Here is a 23,886-nt window from a genome sequence, read left to right on the forward strand (position 1 = left end):
GGTTATTAAAGTCATGCTTTTTCCATTCAACCATATTCACTTTTGAATGTCTCGTGGAAAGAGTTTACAGAACTTCCTGCTTCACCTCATATTTGCAGGTGCAACCCATCCAGCAGGGATAGGGTGCAGTCTGTGTGCAAAAAGGACCTGCTGACAAATGCTGCTGAGGATGCTGTGAAGTTTCTTCTGTGCTTAGCCCAGCAGCTCTGGGACAGACAGGACAGTGAGCCAAGGGCCCAAAGCACAGCTGCCAGGGGGCTTTTCTCTCCTGCTCTGCCCCTTCTCACAGGATTCTTTACTTTGTTCAACTCTAGCAGCTTCTGGATGTTGAGGGAGCCCTGAACTGGGAACAGCCTGGAAATTATCTACAGGGCTCGTTTGGTGGATTTGTACTCACGCTTGCAAACGCATAGCGAGACAAACTCTTTTTACATACAAAATGCAAGACTTTTCTTTCATTATCTTTTATAGCAGTAAAAAATTATTTTGAAGGCCAATCAAATCACCATGACTTTAAAAGCCCCTATTACAAGGTATATGTAACACCCATCTGGCCTCCCCATCTGTCAAATGACCAGATCCTAAACTAATCCCTGAAGCATCCAATCCCCTTTTCTACAGATTAAGCATAACTGAGGATACAGTGTCACAATTTTTATTAAATAGTGAAAATATTTCTAAATAATAGGAGCACGCTATATAAATCTTGCAAATACCTCTTGGAGCTTTAAGGTGACCAGCCGCAAAAAAAAAAAAAAAAAAAAATTTAACATCACAGGAGATGACATTTCTAAATGTTTGAATGGAAAAAAAGAAGTCAAACCTAACTACTTCAGAAGAATACTTCTCTACAAAGGGCAAAAGTTCCTGCTAAATACACACACACACACACACACACACACACACACACACACATACACGTGTATATATATACACACATATATAGAAGAATTCAGGAGTCACACACAACATTGAAATTCAAAAGAAAACAGAACGTACTAAATTATTTAGACACAAAACAAACGATTGTACAAAAATCACTGGACCTTAACTACTTCTATTTCTGTTCCTTACATCATTTTAAATAAGATCACAACTCTGCGAGATCATATACTTGCACTAGTTAGAAAAACAGAAACTATTGTTTAATATATAGCTGAGACTTGCTCAGTAACCATCACTCACACAAGTCAGCTCAATTTGGGAAGAAGGCATGAGGCCAATCTTTTGCTTAGGGGAAATGTAACTAACCATCAAATCCACTTGCCATTATTTCAGATTTCCATATTTCGGACCCTTAAACACACTTACTGTTTTCCAGAGAACAGAATTCTCCTCAAGGACAGCCCTGGGACTGTTGGCTACACAGACGTAGCAGGGCCATTCTTTTGCTTCATCTTGCCAGATGTTAAGTGCTCTTTATTGGTTTGTGAACTTTTCCCCTCCAAACCTCAAGCTCTGAAAATGCCTGTGCTCATGTACACAGCCATCTATTTTGAGTCTTTTCCCCCTTGCATCATTCCCCTCAACCAAATCTAATGAGAACATCCTCTGTCCTCACCAGTGAGACACTTTGATACTTCACAGCCTGTGGTTTCTCTCTGCTTTGAAACTTACTGCCTATTCAGAAAAATTGTATTTCCACTCCGGAAACTGCGGGATCCTCCGGCTCCATGGACTCAAGCTCAATGAGGGCACTTCGATTCCCCTTTGCAGATAGGAATGATTTGAAGTTCACTTTGGTCCACCTCAGCTCTGGCCACTGGTTCAAGTGGTTAAAGCCTCTTATATTCAAATTCTATTCCTACAGAAGCTCAATTATTCTACTTTCAATCCAGGAAGAAAAGTGTGGTTTATATTTAGGTTAGGGGAAACCCAGACCAAAAATCCGTATATCCTTTTCCACAGTGATAATGATCTTTAATTTCACTAAGCCATTGATCATTTGAAAGACACCATGCAAACATTAACAATATTAATTTTTAATATCATTTTTATGATGAATTCATCTTGCATAGATAACAAGTACTAATTTGATAGGTTGCATCTGGAGACATGAAAATAAATGAACCCAGATCTGAACTGATAATTTTTGCTTTTTAAAATTTCACATCTCCATAAAAAGTAGTGCATTCAAAAATGGGCTAAACATAGACTCTTATTTTTCAATACCATCCCTTAGAAAGAAAAAAGACACATATACTTTATATTTGCAAATATTCCTAATAGCTACCCCCACCCCCGGCAAGTTTCCAAATAGCATGCAACTGAAAAACAAGAGAAACTTTCCTGTTTCTGCATTTCTTAGTAGCAGGAGAGAGCCACAAAATAAACTCTCTTAAATAAATTGTGGAAACACTGACACAAGCTTCTTTTATACAGAAATGCAAGTAAGATGATCTCCTAACATATATGCGTTACTTCTACTTACATTTTTCTTGCAATGGCCAGAGATACAGAAGATAAATATATGCTCTAGCCATCCTGAGCACCACAGACAATGCACGCATGCTTCCAAATTTCAAACAAAGCCAATAATTTTTAACTTCTATAAAAGCGTTCTAAAAGGTCTCTTATTTCCTTGTATGAATCAATTATAAAAGAGATCTGACAGAAACAGCAAGCTCTAAACAGATTACACTCTGCCTCACCAGCTTGATTCAACAAAGGGCGATGGAACAGAAAATCAAATGCAGCTTGCAAAGTCACATTCACATGGAGCTGTAGGGAGGAAGAGGGGGAGAGAAAAACCTGGTACTTACAGACTGCAAAGTAAAATGTCCCAGTTTCGCTTTACATGTTACAGCAAATCAAACAGAGATTTCAGCTCTCAGCAAGTCCCTGCTTCCACTACACTGATCACCCACGCAGAACAGGCCCTTATGGATTGCTTAGGCAGCTGGGAGATAATGGGACCATATTCTCATCTGGGACTAGAGATGCTGAACTGCTCTCCGCTGTGCACCGCATGGCTCTCCGCCAGCATTAATCAAGGAGGACCCAGCTTTGTGGCTGTGTTCCCCAAAGGATCGACATAATTAGCGCATGAATCAAAGACGCACACTGGGAGAATCACACACATCTCTAACTGGCTCTGCTCACATCGAACCTGATTAGGAAATCAACTTGGTTCCCCGATCAAATGTGTTCAACCTTTCAAAGATATGCAGAGACTCGCACAGCTGTTTATAGATTTCAAGGGGGGTAGAGTTTACGGCTTCCTTCCCAATGGGCAATTTATGTAATTCCTCAACTATAGAATATAATTACACTGGTTGCTCGGTATATATGGTGGGTTTGCCCTGTGATTTGGTTTGTCTGTTAGGGTTACTTGAGGCTCCCAGGAAGCTTACAGGCTGCAGCACTGCCCCTCTCGATTATATGGGACACGTGTGTGTATATTCTTTGCAAATTTAGACTTTGGGGAGACTGGTTAGACTCAAGATAGTCTCTCTGGAGGCATTTTATGTCTCCAAATATATGTTTCTTCTTGAGTCCTAGAAGTCCAGGGCATTCAAAGCAGAGGGTTTGTCATGGAACTCAGGACACCAAGTATTCAAAAAGGATCTGGTAATGTTGATCTGCTTGTGTAACTGGAATAATACTCTTCTTTACTCTCTCTGCATGGTGATACAGTCAGGAGTTGCAAAGTAGTAGCCTGTGGACATGCTTGGTTCGGCAAGAGAGAGAGTTTAGAATTTGAATGTGAACATTTTTAAACAGAACATGTGTTCTGCACTTTACCAAACCTGTGCCAACTCCTGTTTTTGCACATATATGCTACCTGCCAGCCCTTGAAGATATTTGCTTATGTAAGTTTGACCTTAGTAAGCAAGGGAGGGTTAGAGATGTAAAACTTTCCATTTCAGAGAAAGGAGACATCTCTTGTGTCACTCATCAAAGGCTGTGATTAAGGCACCCATGTGATAATTTAAAGTTCCAACACACACAAAAAGCTGCTTATAATTAATAGGCCTGTGTGATAAAGACAGTGCAGATATTAGGAGGAGAGAAAACCTGAGTTCTTATGCTCATCTTGCTACAAAAATCAGACGACCTACAATATGACTGCACCTCTCTGAGCCTTGTTTTTCTTATCTGTACAATGGGGCCTTGGTCCAGATCTCTGAAGACTCTTGCATATAAGACTGTCTACTATTGTTCTAAGAGCTAGAAAGTGGATTTCCGATAGAATAGTGTTTACACTTCATAGCGGCGACCTGAGGAACGGGAATGAAATAAATGTATGCTTTTTTTTTTTAAACTGTCCTCAATTGGGAGGTCTCTGTTACCTTTGAGGGTTCCATGAGAATTTGGCTAATATGCAGCTGTTTTAGAGAAAGAATTAGAGGCAGCATGATCTATGTGAGTAAATTATAAACGTGTAAAAGGAGAAAAAAAGGCTGACCAGAAGATGGTTTTGGCTATTTCTACACACACCATTTCTGCCTGAGAGTAAAACACCTGGATGAAGAGCCAATGGTCAAAATGTTTTGTCTTCATGGTGTCAATCACCAGATATTTTGATTTGTGAGGAAAGAGTCTTTTTATATTTAAATGGGATTATTCCAGCTTACTTTCTTACACTCCTACTATCCAAAGTGAAGAAAGATAGGGTTTCTCTTCACATTGTCAGTCACACCATCTTTTGTGGGAAAATATGTATCATCAAGGTCAAGACAATCCAAACTGTCCTAGGGTTTTGATACTGCTCTCAGGGAATCACAGAAAAATGGATCCACACTTTTCTGATGCTTTACTGAATATCTAGAAAAATAACTCACCCAAAGGACACAAGATTTTGCAAAAGACGCATGCTACCAGATCTTTCTGTGGCCACTACCAACTCATTCCAAACTAGATACAAGGCCTCAAGTAGACTTACTATCAATAGTTAAGAGTAACAATATACGAAGTGAGGGATGATGAAACAGTTTAATTAAACTTAAAAAAATCCACCAAACTTTTGAGTAATTTTGTGTTGGTTCAATACGTTTGTTTTTGCAACTATTTTCAATCCAATTTCTTTAAAGTAAGCCATTTTTTTTTTTTTTTTTTTTTTTTTGTGGTATGCGGGCCTCTCACTGTTGTGGCCTCTCCCGTTGCGGAGCACAGGCTCCGGACGCGCAGGCTCAGCGGCCATGGCTCACGGGCTTAGTTGCTCCGCGGCATGTGGGATCTTCCCGGACCAGGGCACGAACCCGTGTCTCCTGCATCGGCAGGCGGATTCTCAACCACTGCGCCACCAGGGAAGCCCAGTAAGCCATTTTTTAAAAATTTCTTTGGGTATTCTTGCAAATTGGCGTAACGTAAAATGACTGGCACAAATCTTATGTTTGTTGTTTTTATCTGGCTCATTATTACTGAGACTTTAGCACATCTACTTCACGCGGCTCATGTGAGGTGCTGACAAAAACAGGTTAATTAAATAGCAATTGTGTATCTCAGTTGTATTAGCAAACATTGCTGAAGCAAATGAAAACAGGAGCAAATTAAAATACAAGCTGTTTATTCAGTGGTACAGTCGAAATAAATAGTTTAATTGGTTTTAAGTTGTATTCAATCTCTCTTTGCCTGGTAATTACTTTGATTCATCTTCGATTACGGTATGTGATAGATTCACTTTGACATCATGTGATTTGTACTTGTTTCTAATGGTAGGTGATAATTACTAACTAAAAATCTCTAACTTCCATCAATTCTTCATACATTACTCCACTGAGACATACCATTTAAAATATGGTTTATAACAAAAGCCTGAATCTGGGAAATGTCTGTTGTTGTTTTTTTTAAATTTTAAGGTCAAAGCCAACATTAATGGCAAAATAAATATAGCAAGGAGAGGGACAAAATGACCAAAATGATCAGTGGCTGCAAACAAAACAGACTGTCTTCATAAATACAGTAGGACCTGATATATTACCCCAGAATGCATTTTGGAAGCCAAAAATATATAGTGATTGTTTCAGACTTCATGTGGAAACTCCAAGAAAGTGCATCTCTTTGGAATTGTCAACAATCTACATTTTTAACAACACTCTCGTCAAGGCTAATAAGGACCTGGGGAATGGGGCCCCTAAGGTCTTTTTCTGGCCACAACACAAGACTCAGCAAGTTAAATACAGTTCTGAGCTTCAGCAAATCTAGGGGAAAAATGAAACTGATGGCAGTAATTTCCCAACAGGTTGAGGCTTAATCAATATTTTTTAATGCTTTGGAATCCTGAGCAGTAAGTCACTTGATGTGCATATAAGTGCTCATTGCTTCTTCTAGAAAGTATTCATACTTCCTATTCCTTGCCTCTCTCACTAAAAGTCAGAGCCAAAAGCTGAGACAACTGACATTTCTCCAGCCGAGAACAAAATTTCAAAGGAATGGACGGTTCAGAAATCACTGCCCAGGGCACCCACTGGAATGACAATCTAAGCAGCTTGACTAGACTTCCTTTTCTAAGTGAAAGTGATGGAGCCAGTAAGAAATTAATCAAGAAACAAGCCGCAAGTATGGATCCACACGAGAAAGTGTGTAGCCATATTCATTTTCCAGGAAGTAATCAGACTGTTGTAGCAGTAATCCACTGAGACCAGGGTCACAAAATTAAAACAATCTGTAGAGAAAAGAGCCCATTTTGAAAAGTATGTCACAATGACATCAAATTGACCTATAAGGTAGATTAAAATGCAGTATGCCTCAATATTTATCTACCACCAACTGCTCAGAAGTTTGGAGCCATCGTTAGCAAAAAAATGTCAGTTAATTTAAGGTGTGCATGCATGGGCCTATGTGTTTATATGTGTGTGTATGTGTGTGTGCATACGTGTGTGTGGAGAAAGATAAGGAAAGAGAGAGAGGAAGAGAGACCAAGTGTAGACAAATGGTTTTGCAAGTGGTATTGCTCATTTACTTTTAGAGGTAGAACTGATTTATCCTCATTACACTGGCCAAAGAACACATACTGATTTTCTTACCATCTGAGAACAAAAATTCTTTTCCTCAGAAGATTCTGATTTTTCTTCCAACGAAAACGGGAAGTTTTAAAAGACTAGTTTTTGATTGTCACAACTCAGGGAAGGGGGGTAAAGTGGCATCTGGTGGACAGAGATACTGCTCAAGAGCCTGCAAGGCACCGGACATCCCCTCCCTCAAAATCATCTGTCCCACATCTGAGAAACCCTGACCCAAAGGAATCTTGATGGAGTCCTCACAGTTAGAATTCTTAAGAATTCAGAGCTAAGATGAAAAACTGACCAAGTTTAAATGGTGTTGCTCTAAAGATAGCTGCAGTAGCAAATGGACTGTTTTGCCTTAAACGTTACTTTAGACATTCCAGTATGCTTTCACAAAAATTACAATATTCAGTACAAGAAGCTAGTCCAAAAGCTGAGAAAATACTGTAATTCCAAGTCTATTAGTGCAAACAAATGTGGGCCTCAGAACAAATGGCTAGTGGCGTGACGAAGTACAAAAGTCAAGTCAGCACAAGCACCCAATGTGGCCCTCGGCTCTCTCCTCCTGCTTCTTACAAAACCAAACAGAACTGAGAAAAATGAATCTCAATCCAGCTCTGTTACCCTCTCCCGCCCCCCTACCATGGAAACCAATGAACACACGTCTATGGCAAGTGGACGGCCGTGTAATTCCACACATATTTTTTTCTTTCTGTCTCTGCGATTCCCCCTAAACAGATGGGTACCCTTTTGTATGTTCCCATTTCAGGAATGTGATTTCACTCCTGAAATAGATACACTTTTAATACAGAGTTGGGATTAAATATGCCTCAAATATGCTTCAATTCATGGACCTTCCTTAGGAATTCAGTTGTAAGACCTCTTCTGTTTACTCATTCAACAACAACTTATTAAGCACCTACTAAATTCATTGTCCATTTAAATTATGGGGGAGAGAAATCAAATCTCTCAGCATCTGCTTTCCTTACAAACTTCATGAATTTATATGGTATCCCCTACATCATCCCGTCTGGCTCAGAAAAAGTTTACTGCATGTCTCATCATCCGCTAAGGTTATTATTATTTATAAACAGCTTTATCACGAATGACTCCAGCTCTAGTGCTGAGCTCTTCTGACGGCTCCAGGGAGGGTAGGCGCTAGGTAGATAGCAGGCGCTTTTCATTCTTTGGCATCCCTTCCATCAACTGCAAAAAGCCTTGTTGTGGCTTTTACATGAGGTGAGTCACAGCTCACCTTTGTTTCTTAAAGGGAAACGGTCTCCCCTTAGATCTGCTGCAGCTGCAACAAGATGAGAAAAAGGTACCTATAGGATGGAGACTGGCAGAAGCAGAGCAAAATCCAAAAAGTTCTGTACTTGGTAAGATCACCAATGTTACTTTAGGAAAAAAGTGAGTGTCTGATTAGAATGGGCTAAAACTATTCTTATATTTTATGGATCAAAGAAAAGGAGAATAAGATGCCTGCTCTCCTTCCTACCTGCTTTGAGAAAATGGGTTAAAATTTTTTTCAAAATGGACTGAGTCCCAGATACAGAGGAGTAGACAATTTTAGAACATACATAAATCAAAGATTAAGAGAGAGTTCGAGAATCTCTCTAGAAATTTTAAAAACTGTTTTCAGGGAAACTTCTTTTTAAATTCATGCCCTTCTATCCTCTGTATCTATATGATGTAGAAACACTACTAGCAAACGACAAATGTAGGGAAAGCAACCTTTAATTCTAGGAATCTAAAGTTTATGTAATCTATAGGATATAGCCACATAATCATATGTATCTTTAAAGTATACATCTGTTCTTATGCTCAGTGGTTATTTGAGACTCTGCAATTTTAAAACAGTACGTAATTTTATGGGGTGGGGGATATTACAGATTTATTCTGAGCAGTGAACAGTACAGCAGGAGGAAGACTTTTGTCCAGAGACACACATTTTTTTCTGCCACGGCCCATCATGATTTTGAGAGTTTATTATGTGTCAGAAACTGCTATGCACTTTACATGGAATAACTGAATCTTCACCACAACCCTATGAGTTAGGTGTTTTTACTATTCCTGTTTCATAGATGAAGACACTGAGAACCAGAGATATGAGTAAGTTGTCCAAGGGCTCATAGCTCATAAATGGCAGATTTGGGGTTTTTTTTAAACTTTATTATGTAGAACTTTTATTTTTCACTGTTGACATTTTTTTTTTCCTTTTCCAATCATGTTCATGACAGAAAATGTTCTTAACTGTGTTTGCCTACAGTAAACCAATGGTTCTAAAGTTTGAAATTTTAAAACAGCCTGATACAAAATAAAGCAAACGTATTAAAACCTCAAAATTGGTGGGTAGGGTTGATCTAAAATAACATACAAAATGTAATAATTTTGGATAAGATTATAGAACACTATTTTCAACTTGATCATCTGGACTTCCATCTGCCCCAATCTTTTTTTTTTTTTTTTTTGAGTTATTTCAAACTTAGAGGAAAGTTGAAAGAATGGTACATTCAATATCCGTATATTTTTGACCTAAAACTAATGTAAACATTTTGATGACTGCTTTCTGTTTTTAGTTGCTCTTCTCTCTCCTTCCCTGCTTCCTTCTCTCTGTTATACTCATTTTTTCCTGAACCATTTGAAAGTAGAAGATGTCCTAACACTTTACCCTTAAGTCACTTTAAGAATTCGCCAAAATTTTTTTTCAGTATCACTGACACATAAAACTATAAAATATTTAACGTGTATAATGCAATAGTTCATCAAACAATGTTTTTCCAAAGAACAACGACTTTCACCTATACAACCATAATGAGAGCAAGGGATCCAAGAAGCGTAACACTGATAAAAAACTATCACTTACTACATACTCTCTGGTTAGGTGACACTGAGTTCTCGGTGCACTGTGTTGGGAGGTACGTATTGTCAGTTTATACTGTTAGTGGTGGTATTAAGTTTGATCTCCAGATTTCTCTGTTATAAATGTAAAAGTATCATTTTAATTTTGTAACTAGTAAGCAATATTTGGAGAATACTTCAAATATGGCATTTTCTCAAACAGCTTTCACCTGCTCATTTTGGCACACATTGATGAGCCTTGACTTAATTTTCACAACCATGGTTACAAAATACCTGGATTCTTTGACCTCAATAATTTGTCAATTTATTTTCTTAAAGGATCCCAACCTACTCACTCTACCCTCTCACACAACATCAAAGTGGTGCTAATGGACGCCATCAGGAAATTTCTGCAAGTTTTCTCAGAAACGGAGGCCAATGATAACTCATCAAGCTCTTCACGAAAATTTATTACCAGCTCCGAAACATATAAAGGTGGGAAGAAAAATATTAAATAGACCTCTTTTTTTTGAGGGCAAGAGGGAAATTGTCCGGATAAATCTGGATATCACTCTTCTTAGTGATGTCTTAAGCTGAATAATGAGACATCCCCCTTCATATCTATAAATGCTAAAAATACTACACTTATCAGATTAGGGTCACTTTCAGCTTCTGCAGGATGCACTCTATATTTAGAAGCCAAAGAGTTCCTTTCAGACGTTTTAAATTGTGCCATTTATTGATCTCTAAACCACTCTGTTTTGCTGTAGCATTTTTCACCTGAAAATGAATAAAAAATGAAAAGCCCTGGTTGAAATCCGTTCTCCACAGTCATGTCAGCGTGCCCTTTCCAAAACAGAAATCTAAACATTATCCTCCTGTTTAAAATGCTTCAAAGGACCCTATCAACTCCCTGGTCAAACCTAAACACAACCAATTCATACCTGGTCCCCACTCTAATGACCACCTCCCTCAATGACTTGTGCTTTCTATTCCATTCATCAACTAGGATTTTCTTCCTCTTCCTTCCTTAAAAACTTCACGCTACTTTTCCCCTCCATGAAAATATATTCTCTCTTCGTCTGTTATGTTACTCTACCCGAAACCCCTTCATCAGGAAGTACTTCTAGTCTTTTAGAGGTAGTTCTAACTATCAAAGTGCAAGGGTGAACACCGTGGAGTCAGACAGCCTGGTAGCCTAGATACTCCACTTTACTAACTGCGTGAGCTTGAACAAGTTACTTAACTTCTACTGTGCCTGACTTTCTATATAATGGTGATAATGATAGTAACTATCTTCATCACGTAACTATCCATCTATTTATCCCTCCATCCAATACATTCATTAATATAAAAAGAACTACTTCAGGACGAAGCATTTCTGAACCCATTCTTCCTCCTCCCCCACCCCCCAGGACAGTATCACTGTCGTCTTTGCGCTCATATGATCCTCAGGCACACTGCTCTGTAATTATCTGGTGATACAACTGTTTTGTCTACTATAGTATGACCTCCTCAAAAGAGCTATGACGTCCTGTTCAATTTTGTTAACCCAGCATCTAGCTCAGTGATGTAGCTTGGTAAATGTTTAAAGAATTAATGATTTTTAAACGTGTGGCAGTTACAAAGCCATGCAACAATATGGTTTTCATCAGGTTCTTGTATAATTTGACAATTCAGTCATGGGTATTAAAATGAGAGGAGTAATAATAATAAAAGCATAGTTATTAAATTTTATGAAAGAGCTTTTACATTAGATTCGGACACCAGCATTCTATCTTGGCTGTTTCGTAGTCAGGTATACTCAGGTAAGTAAGTTGACTTTTCTGGGAAGTTCTCTTTTCATCTGCAAAATGAAAGAGAAGTTCTAGAAACATGGTGGGCTAAAACACCTCCTTTAAGAGTCATAAAAATGCTGGTTAAAAGAATAAAATAAATACACCAGAATTACATGTATGCACATGTTATAGCAGAGCCTGAGAGGAATAAAGAAAAAGCCAAGACAGAGTAGCAAGGTTAATCTGATGACTGAGGGCCTATGAGCCCTAAAGGCTGGCTGGGATGTCAGGCCACACATCTCTAGGTATCATTCACATAGGGTATGATGTGAATTACTTCCTGAAACTGTGTAAGAAAGCATCTCTGGGGGCTAGAGAATGAGCTGTAAGACCTGACAGGCACAGAAGAGGCATAACACTGAAACTTTATTGCCAAAAATGCAATCAGTATTTACTAAGCACCTATCAAATTCCATGTAAAAGTATTCACATGTATTTGTGATAACATATATAAAAAGAAAAAATAGAAATAAGATGGAAATATTCAGTGAAATGGTTACTTATTAGTACCTCATGATCTAAATAATTTTTCCTAACACTGACTTACTATATTCCAATGGGGCATTTAAAATTATTTTGTCTGTTTCTAATTCAAAGGACAAGTGGTTATTTGTGGGATAGAGAGAGGAAGAGAGAACAAGTAAATAAACGAGTAAGTGAAATGATTCATTCAGCTCATCCTTATTATCTATTGGGTGCAAATCAGTGAGCTGCTTTTAGCCACACAAATGGATGGCAACAATTACAGAGTTATTATCCCTGGGGAGGGAGACAGACAGCAGATAAGTAATTAAAAAGTAAATTAAATAATTAAAATGAAACCATTTCCACTAAGATCAGGAAAAAGACAAGGTTGCCCACTCTCACCACTCTTATTCATCATAGTTTTGGAAGTTCTAGACATAGCAATCAGAGAAGCAAAAGAAATAAAAGGAATCCAAATCGGAAAAGAAGAAGTAAAGCTGTCACTGTTTGCAGATGACATGATACTATACATAGAGAATCCTAAGGATGCTACCAGAAAATTACTAGAGCTAATCAATGAATTTGGTAAAGTAGCAGGATACAAAATTAATGAACAGAAATCTCTGGCATTCTTACACACTAATGATGAAAAATCTGAGAGTGAAATTAAGAAAACACTCCCATTTACCATTGCAACAAAAAGAATAAAACATCTTGGAATAAACCTACCTAAGGAGACAAAAGACCTGTATGCAGAAAATTATAAGACACTGATGAAAGAAATTAAAGATGATACAAATAGAGGGAGAGATATACCATGTTCTTGGACTGGAAGAATCAACAATGTGAAAATGACTCTACTACCCAAAGCAATCTACAGATTCAATGCAATCCCTATCAAACTAACACTGGTATTTTTTACAAAACTAGAACAAAATATTTCACAATTTGTATGGAAACACAAAAGACCCCGAATAGCCAAAGCAATCTTGAGAACGAAAAATGGAGCTGGAGGAATCAGGCTCCCTGGTTTCAGACTATACTACAAAGCTACAGTAATCAAGGCAGTATGGTACTGGCACAAAAACAGAAATATAGATCAATGGAACAGGATAGAAAGCCCAGAGTTAAACCCACACACATACGGTCACCTTATCTTTGATAAAGGAGGCAAGAATATACAGTGGAGAAAAGACAGCCTCTTCAATAAGTGGTGCTTGGAAAACTGGACAGCTACATGTAAAAGTGTGAAATTAGAACACTCCCTAACACCATACCCAAAAAGAAACTCAAAATGGGTTAAAGACCTACATGTAAGGCCAGATACTATCAAACTCTCAAAGGAAAACATAGGCAGAATGGTCTATGACATAAATCACAGCAAGATCCTTTTTGACCCACCTCCTAGAAAAATGGAAATAAAAAACAAATGGGACCTAATGAAACTTAAAAGCTTTTGCACAGCAAAGGATACCATAAACAAGACCAAAAGACAACCCTCAGAATGGGAGAAAATAGTTGCAAATGAAGCAACTGACAAAGGATTAATTTCCAACATTTACAAGCAACTCATGCAGCTCAATAACAAAAAAACAAACAACCCAATCCAAAAATGGGCAGAAGACCTAAATAGACATTTCTCCAAAGAAGATATACAGATTGCCAAGAAACACATGCAAGAATGCTCAACATCATTAATCATTAGAGAAATGCAAATCAAAACTACAATGAGATATCATCTCACACAGGTCAGAATGGCCATCATCAAAAACTCTACAAACAATAAATGCTGGAGAGGGTGTGGAGAAAAGGGAATACTCTTACACTGTTGGTGGGAATGTAAATTGATACAGCCACTATGGAGAACAGTATGGAGGTTCCTTAAAAAACTACAAATAGAACTACCATATGACTCAGCAATCCCACTACTGGGCATATACCCTGAGAAAACCATAATTCAAAAAGAGTCATGTACCACAATGTTCATTGCAGCTCTATTTACAATAGCCAGGACATGGAAGCAACCTAAGTGTCCATCAAGAGATGAATGGATAAAGAAGATGTGGCACATACATACAATGGAATATTACTCAGCCATAAAAAGAAATGAAACTGAGTTATTTGTAGTGAGGTGGATAGACCTGGAGTCTGTCATACAGAGTGAAGTAAGTCAGATTGGAGAAAAACAAATACCGTATGCTAACACACACATATATATATAGAATCTAAGAAAGAAAAAAAAATGTCATGAAGAGCCTAGGGGTAGGACGGGAATAAAACACAGACTTACTAGAGCATGGACTTGGGGATATGCGGAGCGGGAAGGGTAAGCTGTGACGCAGTGAGAGAGTGGCATGGACATGTATACAGTACCAAACGTAGGGTGGAAAGCTAGTGGGAAGCAGCTGCATAGCACAGGGAGATCAGGTCAGTGCTTTGTGACCACCTAGAGGGGTGGGATAGGGAGGGTGGGAGGGAGGGAGACGCAAGAGGGAAGACATATGGGAACATATGTATATGTATATAACTGATTCACTTTGTTGTAAAGCAGAAACTAACACACCATTGTAAAGCAATTATAGTCCAATAAAGATGTTTAAAAAAAAGTAAATTAAATAATTAGAGATTCTTTTAAGAACTCTGCAAAGATTTTTTTAAAAAAGAGTCCTAAGATAGAGAATAACAAATTTTGGCTCTTTGGTATTCATCAGAGTAGGAAATATCAGAAAAAATATTAAAGAAGTAATCACTAAAAAGCAACATTAATAGAAAATATGTGAAATTTTTATATTCCACACTGCTGGCCTAACTTTACCTGGGTCTGGCGAGAATAACCCCACTCCATCTCCCAAATCCCTTCTTACTAAAATGGCTTAGGTTTCTACCTAAGATTGTGTACACTCATGGACAAAGGGCATAAAAGTGTTCACTGCATGTGTCAATGGCAGAATCACCAACAGCAGATATGAAATGTACCAAATTCTCGATTTTCCAAAGACAAGCTAATGAGCTAAGTCATTTGGAAAGTGAAATGTTAGGGGAATGCAAATTGCGGTGTATAGATTTCAGATCCTCTGAGGCCAGTTCACAGGGATCATGTGTGTCAAGCTGAGGATCTTACATGCGATTTAATCAGGGATGAGTGTTCATAGAAGTTTTTCTATAACTGGTGAGAAGAAAATGATGACACGAAACAGTATCAGAGGAACACTATGAAATACAATATGTAAGAAGAGGGAACACTTAGTACCCAGGAACAAGTTCCCAATTGGATGGACAATGGTAGAGTAACACTCCTGGACTTTGCCCATGAGATTAGAAGGAGCAGAACATAAGTTTATCAGTTTCCTCCTCTATTCTTACTTTGGCAACCTCTCCCTTCAGAAAAGGTGTTTTCTGTTCTGTCCTCTGACCACGCAGCACAGAGCCAGCCCCTTTGAGAAGGGGCCCAGGACACTAAAGCAGTCCAGGTGTGCATGTAACTGGGTGAATAAATCTGTTTAATTCAGCGGTAAATTATTAGTACTCTACTTGTCAACAAATCTATGCCATGTTTTTAACTTTATCAGTAATAAAGTTTTATTTTTATTTCTATCAGTCTGACTGCTAAGTATGTTTCTCAATTAATTCTGAACTTTGTAAGTAAAGAAGAGAATTATTCTTAAGGCTCCTAAAGTCCCCAAACAGGGTTTTTCCTAGAATGTCTAATAACCCAAGAAAAATTAAATGAGCTGATTAAAAGCAACCAACGATAACTTAACCAAAATTTTAAAAGCAACCAAGTATAACTTAACCAAAATTTCAGATGTCATCAAGAATAAACGGCTTTCTTACTGGTACAGTTTTGTTTGTTTGTTTGTTTTTGTGGGGTACGCGGGCCTCTCACTGCTGTGGCCTCTCCCGTTGCGGAGCACAGGCTCCGGATGCGCAGGCTCAGCGGCCATGGCTCACGGGCCCAGCCGCTCCGCGGCACGTGGGATCCTCACGGACCGGGGCACGAACCCGCGTCCCCCGCATTGGCAGGCGGACTCTCACCCACTGCGCCACCAGGGAAGCCCACTGGTACAGTTTTGTAGTGCCAATATATTTTCAGATGGCACGAAAAAGTTGAGTTTGTGTCTAAAGGAAAAAATTGATTAACTGTCCTTTGTTTTATACCTACTACACAGAAAGTATAGAATGGTAACAAATGGTACCTCCTAGGTAGAAAGTCTTTTGGGGTTTTTTGGGGTTTTTTTTGTTTTCTTTTTGCGGTATGCGGGCCTCACACTGCTGTGGCCTCTCCCGTTGCGGAGCACAGGCTCTGGACGCGCAGGCTCAGCAGCCACGGCTCAGGGGCCCAGCCGCTCCGCGGCATGTGGGATCTTCTCGGACCGGAGCACGAACCCGTGTCCCCTGCATCGGCAGGCGGACTCTCAACCACTGCGCCACCAGGGAAGCCCCTTTTGTATCTTTTTAAACCTAACTTCTCTGAGCAAACCCAAACACAAATCTAACTCCTATTGTCACATACATAGTAAGGGACCACAGACCAAGTGACAAGATGTGCACTGCAGCCATGCACTGCAGATCACCATCTGCTCCCTTTCTGGGCCATGTTCCAGTGGCTGAACTCTGGATCCAATCTGAAGCCCTTCCTATTAAATTACTTTTGAGGTTGAAGTTTCCTATATTTTAGACCAGTGTTTCATAAAAATGTACTGTATATACCACTAAAATAAGTAAATGTTCTGAAGAATTTATTCACCCAACAAGCATATGATAAGTCATAGGATTAAGTTGCTAGGGATTTAATACAGGTCTAGACTTAATACTTGCTCTTCAGGATTTGAAGTCCAGTAGAGAAGTATAAAACCCATAGATACGCTTTTTAAGAGAGTTATTTATGAAAGTCCAATGGTAATCTAGAAAAGGGAAAGATTATTTCCTACTTGACACTTTAAAAAATGCTTTGGGGAGGAAGTGGTGTTAGAAATGAGAACTTGAAGGGCTGTCCATTTTAGCCATTCAGAGATGGTTACTAAATGATGATTATGATGTTGAAGGTAGGCTTTCAAATAATATTTTGTAACTGTTCTACAACAGAAAGGGCCTTTCTCTAGATAAATATCATCCCATTTAGGACATTGTCTCTGACGTCTAGATTCTGCTGAGGATTTAAAGGACTTTCTCCCTAGGGGAAAAAAAAAAAAAAATTGTATCCACAATTACAGTTTTTCATAAAATATCAATGAATTCACAGACTTTCAGTTAAGAAACCTTGCTTTAGATCAAGAGAATATTATTAATGGGAAGCATATTGCATATAAATAGTATTTTATACTTTGTCAAGAACTATCACAATATGAAGAAGTAACAGGGCTATTATCATTGCCTCTATATTTCAAGTAAAAAAAAGCAAAATAGAGAAATCAAGCAACTCTTCCAGTATTATCAGTTTCTTTGGGAGTTCCTGGGATTAGGCCAGTGTTTATTAAAATGCCTACCTAACCTATGGGAATTCCACTTCTCTTAGCATCATTCATTTGAAACTTTAGAGAAATTGATTCAACCACATGTGGGAGGAAAATCAAAATACTGGGCTGGCCAAAAAGTTCCTTCAGTTTTTCGGTAAAAATAAAAGACACATTTTTCACTTTCACCAAGAATTTTATTGAACAACATATTCACCCTTTTGTTCCACTACCTTCTGCCATTTTCCAGGCAACTTCATAATTCCATCTTCCCAAAACTTTTTATCTTTTTGAGGAAAGGACTGTTCCAGGTGCCTTTTACAGTCTTCCAGGGAACCAAAATCTTTTCCATTAAGAGAATTCTGTGAGGACGGAAATAAATGGAAATCCTAAGGTGCAATGTCTGGTGAATATGGCGGACGAATCAGAGCTTCCCAGCCACGCTATAACAGTTTTCACCTGGTCACCAAAGAAACATGCTCTTCTGTGTTATCCTGATGGAAGATTACGCATTTTCTGTTAAGTAATTCCGGATGCTTTTCATCGAGTGCTGCTTTCAGTTGGTCTAACTGGGAGCAGTACTTGTTGAAATTAATCATTTGGTTTTCCAGGAGCTCAAAATAGAGGACTCCCTTCTAACCCCACCATATACACATCACCTTCTTTGGATGAAGACCAGCCTTTGTTGTGGTAGGTGTGGTTCATTTCACTTGCCCCATGATCTCTTCCATTCCACATTATTGTTCAGTATCCACTTTTCATCACTCATCACAATTTGTTTTAAAACGGAATATTTTTGTTACGTTTAGGTAGAGAATTGTGTGCGGAAATATGGCGATGAGGGGTTTTTCACTTAACTTATGTGGAACCCAAACATCAAAGCTATGAACATAACCGACCTGGTGCAAATGATTTTCAGTGCTTGATTTGGATATTTTCAGTATGTCGGCTGTCTCCCACATGGTATAAAGTTGACTGTTCACAATTATCGCCTCAATTTGATTGCTATCAATTTCAACGGGTCTACCCAACCGTGGAGCATCGTCCAGTGAGAAATTTTCAGCACGAAACTTCGCAAACCACTTTTGACAAGCTCGATCAGTCACAGCACCTTCTCCATACACTGTGTAAATCTTTTATTGTGTTTCAGTTGTGTTTTTACCTTTCCTGAAATAATAAAGCATAATATGCTGAAAATCTTGCTTTTTTTCTTCCATCTTCAATATTAAAATGGCTACACAAAAGTTCACCAATTTTGATAAGTTTTTTAAAATGCACGCTGATATGACAGCTGTCACAATACAATCTAACAAAATTGTTTTGAATGAACTTAAAGGCAACTAAGCATTATTAGAGCCATCTTAGGGAAAAAAAAAATGAACGAAATTTTTGGTCAATCCAATAATAATAGCTCAGGTTAAAGAAACTCATTTCCCACTTGAAGGGAAAGAATCTTAATAAGCCATACAGGGCTGGTATTGCAGTCCCATAATCTTCAATTAAGAACCTAGGCTGGGCTTCCCTGGTGGCGCAGTGGTTGAGAGTCCGCCTGCCGATGCAGGGGACACAGGTTCGTGCCCCGGTTCGGGAGGATCCCACATGCCGTGAAGCGGCTAGGCCCGTGAGCCATGGCCGCTAAGCCTGCGCGTCCAGAGCCTGTGCTCCGCAACGGGAGAGGCCACAACAGTGAGAGGCCCGCGTACCACAAAAAAAAAAAAAAAAAAAAAAAAAAAAAAAAAAACCTAGGATGCTTCTATAATTTTCCTCCACTATTCTAGCTTGTTACATTAATCAAGATCACCACATGGTTCAAGGTAGCTACAAGAGCTCCAGCCATCAAGCCTGATTTCCAGGCAGCAGAAAGAAGGAAGTGGAGTGGAGGACGAGAAATCTCAATTCCCAGCTGAAACATCTCTCCTTGAAGAGACCTCTTGGAAGTCCTCCCAAATATTTCTGCTTGTATATAATTGGACAAAACTTAGTCACATGTAATAAAAATTACAACACTTTATCTGGGCACATTGCTGCTCTAAATAATACCGGTGTTCTGTTATTAAGTAACAAAGGAAGAATGGACATTGTTTGGCAACCAGCAGTCTCTTCCATAATCACTACCCAACACTAATTACTCAAGCCAACAATCAAACTCTAGTGGCAGAAATCACTGAATGAGGATTCTGAAGATGGGATTTCCTGTTGATGAGAAGATATCAACTAGATCCCTGTGTGGTCTGTGTAAAATGAGGGAGGCTAGAGACTAGAATGTCTCTCAGGCATCGTCCAGCTTTGAGGTTTTAGGACAGCAAAACTGTTACCTCATCACCTTACCTCGTAAGGAATGGTATTTTTTGACATGTAAACTATCCCCACATCTGGGAATAGTCTAGGTTAGATTCTATTACAGTAACAGAATAAGACTATTAGAGTACCCCCATTGAATCATTTTAAAGAAGATATTCTTTTCTTTTCTTTTTTCTTTTTTTTAAATAAGTGGGAAAGAAAAGAGAACAAGAAAGCAGTTCTTGTTCTTTTGGAAGTTGAATGTGGATGGCAACTTTATCATCTTGGTACCAATAGAAAGTAAAACACTCTGTAAATGATCTTGATATCTAGGGCAGGGGATGGAAATTCACAATTAAAATGAAACATTCATGCTTACAATTTAAGAACTGTAAGATACTAACAGTAAAATATGCAGCTTTTTATAAGAACTACCATTTATGCAAGTAAAATATTCAATCAGTACAAACAGTCCTCTTAATGCCCCCAGGGTAATCAATTTTTTTATGTTCACAGAATTAAAACTGTGTAACAATATAACCATCAAGTCTTTGTACAATCTTCCTATAAAACCTGATAGATTGAAAGGAGTACAGACAATACTGTTTGGATTATAAACCGCCGCCACACTTCAAATTTGTTAATTAGGGTACCGGCCTGAGGTTCTTTCTAAGCATTATCAAGGAAGACAGCTAATCCAAGTTTATCTGCCTCGTTCCTATCCTTCATTTATTGCAGTTTCTTAAATAGAAGGACCCACAGTGTCATAAAAGGGAATTAAATAGAAAACTAAGTAGAAAATGTAATAATAAGCTAAATGACTAAGATTCTTCCTTTCAATTATTTTACCAAAGAGGAAAAATATCTACTAAGGACAATATGGTCACCTATGTAGCTGTAAAATATGGGAAAGCAGAAAGGAAAAGAATGGCTAATCTCACCTCTGAGATCTTTAAAACAAATATACCTGGAAGCAGAAACTGCTCTCTCATTCTGCCACCTTGGAGCATTGAACAAGACCCCCCGTTCTCTACTGCGCACAGCATCTCACTTCCAGTGCCTTCAGATTGTTTCTGAACACATGAGATAAGCCTCTATGACCAAGCCCAGCCACCAGACCTACTATCCGAACCTGTAATCTCTGAAATTTGGGATGCATTTAGAAGGAAGGACTCACAAATGCTATAAAAGAGGTGCTATAATTTTAAAAGTGTGTAAAATATCTGCAAAGCATATGAGCCATCTCTTGCATCAAAGTCAAACAGTATTTATTAAGCACCTATTATATACAGGGCACTATGCTAGAAACCCAGAAGGCAACATTCCCTGCCTTCAGGGATTCAATCAAGTTTTTGCTGAGTAACATTACAAGAGTGCCTAAAGATTTTTTTGGAAAAAAAAAAAAATCAATAAAAACCAAAACAACATGATAGAGCCTCAACTGCCATATTTTCTGATTTACGGGAGGTAATAAGGTATCGAAAACTTAAAACACTCCTTGTGTGAAAACCTTACAGTATACATTTGTGAGACAAATGAAATAAAATTTAAAAAAACAAAACTTGTGAATGATTTGCAGATAATCACAGAGAGAATCCCAGTGTAAAGCACCAGAGTGCAATAAAACCATGACAGGCAGTCTGCTTGGTGAAGGAAGAGTCACCGCCTCAATCTTTAAGTGAATTTCTAGTCTTACAAAAGGATTTGGAGTTGGGGAATACATGTGTTTTGAGGCATTTCCGTCATACTAAATATCAGAGGCCATAAATACTAAAACTGTAATTAGAGGGATTTTAAACACAGGAAAAGACAGGTTGAATGAGATAGTTCAAACTAAATGATGCAAAGTGTGAAAACTGCTTATAGCCTAGGAGAGTCTATAGCGATATAAGATAATAGTATGTCTTTTCTTACATATAGGCAACTGCATCTGCTTTCTCCCAGTATTTTATTGTGAAAGTGCTCACACATTCACAGAATTTTTTAAAAGGGCAATAATTACCAATTTGCCCAACATGCAGATGCAACAACTGTTAACATTTTAACACATGTGTGTACACATATATTATTCCATTTGTTGACCCCCTGGTAAGTAAGGCTCCTAATAAGGTGGACCTGCTAGTAGAAAGATTTTTGAATCTGTTATTCTTTTATAATTTAGTTCTTCAATATTTAGAGCCAAACTTATTTTTATTGGCAATGGTAAATGGATGCATGTAGTGTGGATTTACTGATATCACAATAAGTTGTTTCTGAATACCCACCATTTACTGGGTGGCATGGAGGGTAAAAGAGATATATTCGACACAATCTCTACCCTTATATGGCTTCTTTTATTGATTCTCCAGAATCAATCAATCAATCGGTTGATTGAGGCTCTGAAGAAGTTTATTTCTTGCTTCATGTGAAAGATTCTACCCTCCCAGAAGCACTGAATTTTTGTCCTTATTTTTTTAATAGGAAGTTTGTATAAACTACAGAAGATAATGTCTTGGTATCTAGATCAGTGATGTGAAAATTGATTTTATCCTTAATTCACGTCCATGTTTTAGTATGAGATTTTTCCTCCTAACTACCATTTTCGTTTACTAAAACATACAAAGGAGATACAGTGACTTGTAACTACAACATATATTCCAGGGTTCAAGCTATTTTCTATACATTTCTATAAATAATGTAGCTGGCACACAAATACAAAACTGTAAATGAGTTCTGTATTAGGGTAAAAGAGTATAAAGCAGGCATTTCCACCACACCAGAATATATGTGCTTATGAAAGACCTCACTCTTTGCAAAATGATGCACTAAAAATATGGCTTATGGGAAAAACAAATTTGAGGTAGAACACTGAAAACCCATGCAAATTTCTAAGCATCACATAAGCAAAGAATTAAGGGCACCTCCTTCAAAAACTATCATAGGTAAATTAGGCAGGCAGCTGAGCATGACTGGAGACTGCCTAGGTGGTAATCAAAAATACAGAAAACCATGAGACGGGGCATCAGGGTTTCTTGCACTGAGACAAACCAGAATAGCAATGGGCTTAGGGTGAGTAGCACTGATGCTAAGGTGGGCCCAGGAGGAAGTGTAGCCCGCCACAAGCACAAAGACCTCCTTAGATGGAAAAAGTCCCTGGTGCAGATAATTAAGGCTTTTTTTCCCCCTTTTTCTTTTTCTTTTCTTTAGAATGGAGAATGCTCTTGTCTAAGCAGCTGTTAGCTGAAGGCTTCTTCTTTCCTGGTGAAGACAATAATCCTAATCCTGCTACTTCAGCAACCTTTGCCTAGGAAAATATCATATGATCAATTATGACTTCCATGTTCCCTTACTCTTTTCCTATTGCTGTTTAGAAACACATGTAACATGGTATGTTACACAGGACAGACTGTGTATTTAACACACATACACACACGTATGTTTTATTTACAACAAAGGTCAAATCAGCAAGGTGGGCGGAACCACTATTGTTTAGAGTATTCCTTGGTCCTTAGAGGGTATATTCCTTAGAAAAAATGAGAAAAACGAATGTGGAAGGCTGGAAGAAAGGAAAAGAAGGGAGAGGGAGGAAAAAAAGATAAAATTCCATCATTTTCTAAACAGCTGAATATGTGGCTTAGTCTAGGCAAAAACATTATACCCTATATAAGTAGCTTTAAACCTTAGCAACACATAGAAAAGGCATTCTTAAGAGTAACTGACATAACCAGCATTATTTTAGAGTGTGGAGGTTCTAAAATGAGTATATAATGCTTCCTACACTGGCCCTATGAAGATGCTCTTCTAACTCCTTCAACTCCACAGAACATGGTACTTTGGAAACTAAGAAATAACTTCTGTGTTTGTCTTTATTTCAGCTGTAGGAAATGGGAAATTTCATCCAGCAGGGAAGACAAGGTTTAGTTTAAGGGGATGGGAAAATAAACAGTGGGTGTGGGAGGGTGGGCTTCCTTCCTTCAGAAGTCCCCTCCCCATTAATTTCATTTAAGTGAGGAAAATCTGATGAATGATGCAACTTCACAGTTTTGTTAATGAAATCTTGAGGGGTGGGCTTGAGAACAGCCT

General features: G+C 38.3%; 1 protein-coding gene across 3 annotated transcripts in view; it reads right to left on the bottom strand.

The window, feature by feature from the left end:
• CNTN4 (contactin 4) overlaps positions 1-23,886 on the bottom strand; it is a 958,070-nt gene that overhangs the window by 541,934 nt on the left and 392,250 nt on the right. The window contains exon 1 of one of the 3 annotated variants that reach the window (XM_067043596.1): positions 2,763-2,880. The exons of 1 other annotated variant lie outside the window; for it this stretch is intronic. The gene's annotated coding sequence lies outside the window, so the exon portion shown is untranslated. Of the gene's footprint in view, positions 1-2,431; positions 2,741-2,762; positions 2,881-23,886 lie in introns of those variants that run through there. One more of the 3 variants, XM_067043595.1, reaches the window with a different exon arrangement.

This window comes from Kogia breviceps, chromosome 10 (assembly GCF_026419965.1).
Source record: "Kogia breviceps isolate mKogBre1 chromosome 10, mKogBre1 haplotype 1, whole genome shotgun sequence".
Taxonomy (NCBI): domain Eukaryota; kingdom Metazoa; phylum Chordata; class Mammalia; order Artiodactyla; family Physeteridae; genus Kogia; species Kogia breviceps.